The sequence below is a fragment of the Juglans microcarpa x Juglans regia genome, chromosome 5S (genome assembly GCF_004785595.1).
Source record: "Juglans microcarpa x Juglans regia isolate MS1-56 chromosome 5S, Jm3101_v1.0, whole genome shotgun sequence".
Taxonomy (NCBI): Eukaryota; Viridiplantae; Streptophyta; class Magnoliopsida; order Fagales; family Juglandaceae; genus Juglans; species Juglans microcarpa x Juglans regia.
This window is the reverse complement of record NC_054603.1, coordinates 27,537,099-27,548,542: the sequence shown is the minus strand read 5'-3', so window position 1 is coordinate 27,548,542 and position 11,444 is coordinate 27,537,099.

Sequence of the window (11,444 nt, the reverse complement as noted above, 5' to 3'; positions counted from 1 at the left end):
CCAATTAAGGAGTTCTTCGATCGGGGTGGAATATTAATTTAGGTTTCTATAAACTAAAAATAAAAAATAAAGAAAGAAAATTTATGTCCTTAACTTTATTTATTGAACAAGTATCAAGCTCAGCTTAGCATAAAGATTAAGATTTGATTTGATCCCCTAAAATTTATATCCTTAACTTTAATTCTTTTTAACATCTTATTAGGTTATATGAACATTCAATTATAAATCAATCGGTCAAAAGTTATTTATAATTTGATCATATTTAAGATTAGATTTTATCCCCTAAATAACATTAATTTCTAGATTAGATTTTATAAAAAAATAAAAATAAAGTAGCAAACCACACTCCTATTCTAGTAGTACTTTTATTTCAATATATAAAATATCACACTTTTATTATTATTGGTTTTTCCTTTATTTAATTAAAAGAGAATTTCAAGATTGAGAGACTATATATGTCACCTAGCATAATTATATATAGAAATATAAGAGTATAGTTGATAGAAACTTTCAAATCAAAATCACACATTAATATTAACACCTCTTATATCGTAAACATGTCCCTTAAACGGCCACTTAGAATATATATATATATATATATATATATATATATATATATACACACTAGCAGTGGTTTAATGTACAAAGCACATTTGCCACATTTGCCTAATTGGGAAAAAAAAAAAATTCTTGGAAATAATGTGTCCAAACCGTAAATAAAGTGTGACCCCTACATACAGCAAAGAATCTTGAATAATTGAATTAGATATTAGTTCACAATTATCAAAATTAAGAGAGTACATAAAATTGATTAGTAAATAGCCTAATTATTATTAAATTTAAATTATGTTCAAATTTCTAATTATTTATATGGTTTTACACTCTTAAAAATATTTAGCAAAATTTAATCATTTATTTAATAATGAAATATTAATATTTTATAAATTAAAGTTAATTTTAACTATATGATATGATATTTATATTTTAATTATCTATTTAAGTTAGTTTATTTTCAATATTTTAATTTCTACTGTTGAATCAAACTTAGAGACTCAAAATGAAGAGTTGGCTGACAAAACTAGAAGACTAAAATCATAATGACAAATCAAATAAGAGTGACGGATAAAGTGCAAATGGAAAAAGTAAAGTACAAAAAGTAAGGCTAAAATCGTAATAACACCTAACTACCAATGGCATTGATGGAATAAAAATGTTAAACATGAATTACTATTTATTATTGTTCATTATTGTTTACTACTTTTATTAGTGTTCATATTTATAGATGCTTTTAGTACAAGGTGATATATAGCATTTATAAAAATTGATTCTTCCTTATCATGAGGTATATATCGCTTGTGATCCAATTAGCGGTATCCCTAGCTAGCCCGTGACTCATCTAATTGATGGTTGTCTGCAAAACTTTAATAATTCCCACTGCATGAATGCCATATGCCATGTGGAAATCTGATCGAAGTGCTGTTTTCCCTTGGTTTTCTAGCTAATTCATTGATGCGGTCGGAGGCATAGATCTCATTCGATGCCCAATTTTTTTATCAGCGTCAATTCTGGCATCTGCATATGTATGCAGGCTGATCTGGAATTTGCTGCCGACTTCTGCCCCTGCGTTCTCACATCATGCCATTTTTGTTATTAATAAATCTTAATTCTTTCTATATAATTACTATACTATATCTCTCCACTATATATTAGTATTATGTATTAATATAGTAATAGTAATATAGTATTACTATATAGTATAGTAATAATATATAGTAATGCTATTAGTATATAACATATAATATTAAACTAATACTATACTAATATATTATATGGTATAATGTTAACATTATCCTAATGCTATTAGTACTTATCCTGATACTATTAGATATATATTAATACTATACACTAATATTATATATATAATGAAAAAACAATTCACAGTATAAGCAAATGATTGTATGCATTTATAACAAGACATACAATCATTATTATAATCATTTAGTAGATTATATTTTATTGAGTATAAGTTAGAATATTACTAACAACATTAACATATATTAGTATTGCATATGGTCGGTTATACCGTCTATTTTACATGCTTTCATGCATATGGCTGATAATACCGCCTATTATTATTATCATCATCATATAATATTATTAGTAGCTATTTATTACCTGGAATTTACGTCTTTGATATAAGAGTCATATGTGATTATGTTGTTATATTATTGTTATATCACATATTATTGTTACAGGCCGGCCAACTAAAAGATTGGTCGGATCATTACCTTTCAAATGTCACATCTCCTTCTCAAGATTATTCACCCTAACATCCACCTCTCATAATCCTGAAAAAGAACATTTTTCTCCAACATATTCACAAGTGATTGGAGATGATATCCAAATATACAACTTGAGTAAAGAAGAATTTAAAATTAACAAAAAATATCTCAAACAAAATTATATGAAAGAAGAAAATAGTTACAAAAGGTTACTATTTTTCTCAACTTTTCAAAAATAACAATTAAATTATATTCAAGAGAAATATTATGAGTATCTAGAAAAAATACATATATATAACTATTATATTAATAAATACTAACTACTAAAAAATGTCCTAAACTAACGTTCGAAAGTACATTTTTTACGTTTGAATGTCAAATGTAAATCGTGCGAACGTGAATCGAGATATATGAGAGGAAATCGATTCACGTTCGAATGTTACATTATATCACATTCGAATATAAGAAGAAAAATGCTGGAAATTTCCAGCTCAATTTCGGCCCCTCTATGATGATCTGAAACATTCAGATGTTAAAATTTTAACGTTCGAACGTTAGTCACTGAAATTTACTGGGAATTTATAAACGTTCGAACGTCAAATTTCCGTACGTTCAAACATGAAAAGAAAAGTGCGAAATTTTTTTTGCTAGATTTCAGGTTTTGTCATAGTAAGTTACGTTCAAACATGTATATTTAGCGTTCGAACGTCATTTGAAAATTGGGCTAGATATTTTAACGTTCGAACGTACAACTTAAACGTTCGAACGTTAAATCTAATAATTTAGTTTTTGCATGAATACACACACGAGAGGAAGCAGACTCATTTGTGAGTGCTTCTCCCGTGCACGCAAGTAACCGAGAGAGAGCAAGAGAGAGAGACGGTGAGAGATAGTGGGTCGTGGGTTAGAGTGAGAGAGAGTTGAGTGAGAGAGGGTCGTAGGTTAGAAAGAGAGAGTTGAGTGAGAGAGGGTTAATATTTTGGAACTCTAGTTCCATTGATCTTGGTAAGGAAAAACTATTTTTCTTGTGTTTTTTTGAATTTTATGATATTTGTCTTATGGTTTTTTTTTCATATATATGCTTCTAATAAGTTAGTGTTATACTTTTTTGAATAATTGGTTGTTTTGGCAATTTGAAAGCTTTTGATTTGTAAGAGGATATTGTGAGTGTTAGGTATATTTCCAAACTTTTGCAATATGTTTATACATTTTGTTGTGATTTTATGCTTATTCTTGAACTATTGTGATTATTATTCGTGAATTTTGAGAATAGTTTGTGAGTTTATGGTGTTCATTGATGATGAATTAATATCTTTATAAATATTGATGTGGGAATATTGTGAATATATTATGATACGGATTTAAAATATATTGATTATTGTTTGTGAATTTTTATTGAATGTGTTTATATGGTTAGAAATATATTGTGTTTAAGTTATGGATTTATGTGAATTTTTTGATATAATATTTTTTTTGGTATTTTTTGAATTTTTTGAGGAAGTTGAAAGTCATATATTTGTGAACAGTATGGATCTAGGGTATACCCGATGGGTAATGCATGGTAAGCTGTATGAACAGTCAGCAAATGTATTGGTCGATCATCCAAATTATTTGCAGCACATAGATGATGATTATGAGCAAGAGGATATGTTGGATGACGTTGGAGTTGGGATGTTTATGGATGAGGTTAACGACAACGCCTCAAGTGGCCGAGAGACTGATTTTGAAAATTTTGCTGTAATGTGGGAAGATGCAAAGCGCGAGCTTTATCCTGGTTGTACAAAACATTCCAAAATATCGTTTGTTGTGTGGTTGCTTCACATTAAATCATTATGTGGGATGTCAACGAAAGCAATGAATATGGTATTGGACCTATTTAACGAGCTGCTTCCCGAAGGGTCTGCATTGTCGAAAAACTTTTATGAAGCGAAACAGTTGAGAAAATGATTAGGATTTGAGTACAAGTCCATGCTTACATGCAAGAATAATGATTGTATTTTGTTATGGAAGGAGAACGAGAAGAAATAAGTATGTTTTGTATGCGAAGAGTCGAGGTGGAAGGGTAAGAAAAACGTGTCGGTTAAGGTGTTGCAGTATTTTCCCTTGAGACCTAGCTTGCAAAGACTATATATGTGTAAGAAAACAGCTCACGATATGAGGTGGCACGAAGAGTTAAGGATAACACATATATGAGGCAACCAGCTAACTCACTTGCGTGACAATCTTTCGATAATCAATACCCAGAGTTTGGGATAGAAGATCAGAACGTGAGCCTGGGACTCACAACCGATGGATTCAACCCTTTTGGAAATATGAGTACAAGTTATAGCACTTGGCCCGTAGTGTTGATTCCGTACAATCTTCCACCATAGAGGTGTATGAAGGCGCCTAACTTTTTACTAACTTTACTTATCCCCGGCCCAAGATCACCTGGGAATGACATTGACGTATTCATATAGCCGTGGTTAAAATATTCTTAAAAGTTGTGTTTCATGAGTCATCGACGATATCTACCACCAAATCATGCATGGAGAAAAGAATGTGCTAAGTTTGATAGGAGAGTATAGGATAAAATTGTACCAAATGAGTTGTCTGGGGAAGAGATAGTGGAACAACTGGTACATGTTAGAGCGAACAATTTTGGCAAAGGTCAAGGAAAGAATAAGAGAAAACGAGGCGCAGCAGAATTGAATTGGACAAAGCGTAGTATTTTTTTTTTTTACTTGTCGTATTGGTCGTCCTGGATGTTGCGACATAGTTTTGATGTAATAAACATAGAAAAGAATATATGTGATAATATACTAGGTACATTGATGAGCATTAACAAAATGATGAAAGACACGATTAAGACGAGGAAAGATCATGAGAGAATGAGAATTAAACATAATCTACATTTGCGGGTGGAATGCAATAGGGTAGTCATGCCGCATGCATATTTTATGATAACGAGGGAGGAAAGGATGGACTTCTGCAAATGGTTGCAAGGTGTGAAGTTGCCAGATGGTTATGCTTTGAATATTGGTAGATGCATGAGCCCTAATGACTAGAAAATCAGTGGATTGAAAAGTCATGACTGTCACGTATTTTTGCAGAAGTTATTACCTGTGGGAATTCATGGGAAGCTGACATCTAATGCATGTGTCTCCATATCTGAATTCTGTATGTTTTTTAAGGATTTGTGCGCTAGGGTAGCAAATTGAGATATGTTGCAGAAACTGGAAGAAGACATTACTACTATACTATATAAATTCGAACAAATCTTTCCACCATTATTTTTTTATGTCATGGTCCATTTAGTAATACATTTACCTCGAGAGGTACTGTTGGGTGGACCGGTACAGTTCTATTGGATGTATCCAGTTAAAAATATTTGGGCCGAATGAAACGCACTGTTGGAAATAAAGCCAGAGCTGATGGTTCAATAGCCAAGGCCTATATACATGATGAATGGTTAACATTTTGCTCTCTATATCTTAGTGGTGTTGAGACACGATTTAATCGTCAAGAGCGAAATGCTAATATTGCTGCTCTGCCTCCTCGTGGGCTATCAGTGTTTTCCCAAAATGTATGACCCTTGGGTGCACAAACGGGTTACAATTTAATTGATAAAGAGTTAGATAAAGTTCGGTGGTATATGCTAAATAATTGCCGGGAGATTGATGACTATCTCAGGTATGTCGTTGCTTGCTTCAAATAATTTTAGCTTTTTTGAAGTTTAACTATAAATGTTGTGCTCAAAATATACTTCTTTTGCACTTATATACAGTAAGCATATGGACAAACTTAAGACGGAAGGTGTAGAGAATATAAAGGCAAGACACGAGTAAGAATATTCCGGATGGTTTGAAGAACGTGTAATATATTTTCTTATCGCAATGAAAATATATGTCAGTATTATACTCAAAATTGTTAGAAACTAAGTTCACATGTCAAATCCTATGTAATTAACTGCAAAGATAATTTTGTAAGAAAAATATTTCGTCGCAATTGTAACTATTTGCAAAGACACAATGTAAATAATGTTTATTGCAAAAAAAACTATTTTTGCTGTAGTACAATTAACAGTACCCAAAAAACTAAATTACATCCCAACCATAATATCCATAAGTCACTTGTCATGAACCCATAAGCAAATGAATAATACAGTCATTTGTTCTTTCTGTCAAGTTCATATATACCACTTTGAACGTTTTTGTATTACGCAGATAACTATAATACAGGTAGTCGAGAAATTGTATTACATTCGAATATATACAAATTCATGTTTGAACGGGCCCTGGACATTTGAACATTAAGGCTATTTACGTGCGAACGTGTAATTTTTGGGGCCAACGTTTGAACATTAATGATTCACATTTGAACGTTAATTGATTTAATATTAAAGTTGGATATTTCAAATTAAAAAAGATTGAGAATTGAAATTCAAAAATAGTAAATATATTAAATAATATTGTTCATTACATATAATAAAAATAAAGTACAAAATATGATAAAATTTTGTAAACAACACTCAGATCAACGTGTTGTTCATAAATCGTATATTGCAAAACTCTTCAATCAATGTCGAGACATTCTCGTTTAGAATATCTACACGATGGGAAATCTCGGCGATAGTCTCCTCTACAGCCGTGATCTATCTGTCGATTTATCGGTCAATATGTGCAGTAAGATCTGAGATCACCGCATCAACCCAAGCAAGATGCACATCCCCCGCTGATGTACCCATTGGCTGCCAACTAGTACTCCCAATATAGGGAGCAACATTGGGCCCAAACTAGGTCGGAGGAACAATATCTGCTACAGGGCCATGTTGACATCGAGCATGCCCCCTCCCCTGTCCAATGCTCCAATGGAGTGTGGTCATGTCGAAGGGGCTGATCTGCTCTGTCAACCACTCATTCGCCTAGGGTGGCACTCTACAGGCCAATAATAGCTAGGTAATGATGACTTTGTATTAGAGGTTGTCCATGAAGACGATACTTTCCTCGTAACGGATCCTCTAAAAAATGCGCAGTGGCAAGTTGATGGGCTCTCCACTTGACACTCATATCAGGAACTATGCGTGATTTCGACTGAATGTGGCCTTATGTGCTATAGGATCCAAGTTTGTCGTAACAATACGATGCAACATGCGGAAAAAGGCAGCAATTGTATCTGGCTGGACGAGTTCTTCTTATCGAGCTGCGTGTGGTCTCTCCCAGTGAGGATGTAGAAATCCTCATCTCGGTCATCATCATCAACCTCATAATCAGTACCCTCGGCCTTCGACTGGTCTAAATCTCTAGCCATAGACTCAACTGGGCCAGTAGATGAAGCAGTTGATGCAAATGTGCCTGCAGCTGTTGCAAATGTGCCTACCACTACTGCGTCCCCAGGCTGAGCATCTCTTGTAGTCGATGTCTCAACTATGCGACGGATCCAGATTAGCTCGGTGATAACATCTGCCAAAACCTCGAACTGAACACCACATACAATCACGGTGTGAGAAGATGCATCGTGAGGCATGGAGCACATCCTCATATAAAACTCTTGAACCTTGAGGGGTATATCCTACCCCTCAATATCAGATACTGCTATAACCTCTAGTAGTGAAGACGTCTCTAAGTCTCTTCTGCTCCCATCTGTGCTCATCGAACTCATTGATCAACACTTCTCATTCGACCATAACAGTTCAAACCCCAATCCAAGTAGTGTCCTGGCCGGTTCCTTCCTTCCCCCATTTTCTAGTAATCAAAAGATGAGCCATATCCTAAAATAAAGAAAAAGAAAAATATTAGTACTATATATGCATATTATGTACTGAAATATAAATTGTTTAGGAAAAATGTTTGAATGTAAAATAATATACGTTCGAACGTTATCCTTCTACGTTTGAAAGTGTTAGGCTTTACATTCGCATGTTAATTGCCTATAGCCTAAGCATTTGAACGCAAGATGAGTTATTTTCAAACGTGATGCTGGCAAACACACATTCGAACCAAACCAAGTCTATGTTCAAACAATATTAATAAAATAAATAGAAAGTTATTATATTCGAATGTACCAAACAAATACATTCAAACGTCAGCAAGATCTTGAACGTATTTATTAAGATGTTCGAACCTACATTAATGATTCATTCAAACGTTTCTGACCTTTTTGAAAATTGAAAGGTTTTACATTCGAACGAATGTGAAAATTCAAACATAAAAGACTAACATTCGAATGTATGTGACGTTTAAGAATATGAACAATATGATGTTCAAACATTACAAACATACGTTTGAATGTAAAATACACATTTGCACGATACAAGATTAACGTTTGAACGTGTTTGACATTCAAGAATTTGAAACGTCTAACGTTTGAATGTACGGCTGTAACGTTCGAATGTTAGGACACAAAAATGGCTGAGACGACTCAGCCATTCTCGTACAACTCAAACACAATGAAAGTGGCTAAAAGTCACCGTAGAAATGAAGTATACACTTCAAGAAAGCTTTCTACTGTGGCCGGAAAATCAAGATTAAAATTTGGCCACCAATGAGTGTCAGTTCATACCGAAACCTCCATTAAACATTAAAAAAAACATATTAAGGGTTAAAGAGGAATGTTTGCCTCTTTTGTGACGTTTGTTGTGGCATTTGACGGCCGCAGTGATGAAGAAGAGGCAAAGTGCGACGATTCTGAGTTTTTTGGTTTTTGCTGAAATGTCATTTCGCATTCGAATGGCAGCTTACATACACGTGACGTTCGAACGTCACTTAATTCCCGCAAGAGACATCTAAACTTTACTATTTGTACATTTGAATGTTCATCTCTTAATTACTGATACATTCAAACGTTATATTTGTACGTTCGAACATTTCTAGAATAAATTTTTGATAATTTATACTAAATAATATATTATTTATAATATAATATATAATAGTTGTTATATATTATATAATCTAATAATAATATTATTGATAATATAGTTGTTTTATATTGTAAATATATTATCGATCAAGAATATTATTTATAATCTAATATAGTAATATACACTTCACTATATATATACATTAGTAATATAAATATTACTTTAATATATATTATTACTATCATATATACTATACAAGTTTTGAAGGAAAAGTATTTTACTATCATATTATATTATATTACTACTATACCATATACTGGGATCAAATGAAAAGAGCAAAGTGTCATGGTGGCCTTGGACTAAGAGATTTTGCTAACTCTAACTTAGCTCTCCTAGCTAAGCAAGGCTAGAGAATTGTCTCCAAGCCACTGATGCTAAGAGCCAGTTGTATAACCACTGATGCGAAGAGCATCCTTACTTAAGGCATGAGCAATATAATTATTAGCTCTTACAGCGTGCCTTGCTGACCAAAATGCAAAGGAATTAAGAGTAGTTCTAGTGTCTGCTATCAACTAGCCTGCATAGGTGTGGATGACTAATGTTGAGTTGAGTCGAGTAACGACTTGCAGTGAATCTCCCTCCATGATGACATCGTTATAGCCACAGAACTTACAAACGATGGATGCCTGTAATGCAGCAAATGCTTCTGCCAGAAAAGGATTGGGGTACAAGTCATGCTGCATCCTAAGGGTGTAAAGAACCTGTCCCCCACGATCCTTGATAATTGCACCCACTCCCACCTTACAGGAGATTTTATCAAGTGCCGCATCCCAGTTCAACTTGAATCTTCCTTGAGGTGGAGCTTCCCACTTGGTGTGCTGCTACTTGGTGGTTGCAGGAGGCCTCTGCGATTATGTAATTTGTTGTAACTCCTCCACAAGATAAGTTGATTGTCGGGCAACAACATAAGGGTGTATGAACTACTCCTTAAAAACCATGTCATTACTTTTCTTCCATATTAGCCACGAGGTAATGGTAAAGGACATCAGATCCTTAGGCTTCAGGGTCTCCATAAATCCTTCAACTAAGTCTTTAAAGTAATGGTAGCGAGGACTTGCCTTCTGTAACTTTCTAGAACTCTGACCCCACACATCCCTTGCTGAGGGGTAGTCCTATAGGATGTGCTCCATTGATTTTGGTTGTTGTTTGCAAATTGGGCATGAAGGGTCCTCAATGACCTTTTTCTTCAGAAGGCTTGCTCGAGTAGACAAAGCATTAAGTCGTACTCTCCAGAGAAATGTTTTTGTTGCATTGGGGATGCTCAAATTCCAGAGATTAGTCCAGAGGTCTTTTGAGCTACTAGGATTGGAAGATTGACCCAATTGTTGATTGTCCAACTCAGAGAGCAATGGTAAGCACTCTTTACACTGAACGCACCTAAGTTTGTGCTCCTCCAAATCAATCTGTCAGGTTTAGGATAGGGGCTTAAAGGAATTGCTTTAATAAGGTCAGCTTCCTCCTTTGTAAAGATAGCGTTAACCAGGTAAGTTTTCCATTGATTTACTAATTTATCAATAAGAAAGGAAACTTTGGTATCAGCTGGCAAGAATCTTATAGAGCTTTGAGGCTTGAATGTTGCTGCATGGGTAGCCATTTGTAGGTCCAAATCTTAGCTAAATCACCATCTCCTATCTCCATATCAGACCCTCCTTAAGCTGAGATCGAGCAGCTAGAAAGCTCTACCGTAGGTAAGATGTGTTTTGGCCCAGTTTAGCTGACAGAAAGGACCTGTTAGGAAAATACTTTTCCTTCAAAACCTGTGTAGCAAGTGAGTCTGGCTTAGAGACAATTCTCCAACCTTGCTTAGGTAGGAGAGCCAAGTTAAAGTTGGCAAAATCTCCTAATCCAAGGCCACCATGACTTTTTGCTTTCTTCATTTAAATTACTATATATTATTACTATCATATCATACTTTAAGTTACTATTATATTATTTCTATAATATATACATTATACTTTAGATTACTATCATATATATCATATTATCTATATTATAATATATATACTATAATATACTATAGTATATAAACTATACTAGTCTAGTATTGTTAATATATTAATAAAGTATAATTAACAACTAATATTATATACTAATATATTATAAGCTAATAATATATGTTATACTAATATCACTATGTACTATTATATATGCTATACTAGTACATAGTGTAGTATTATAATAACAATATAATCACCAATGGCTCTGATACCAAAGGCGTATATCCCAAGTAATAAATAGACAATAGTACGATATTAAGATATTAA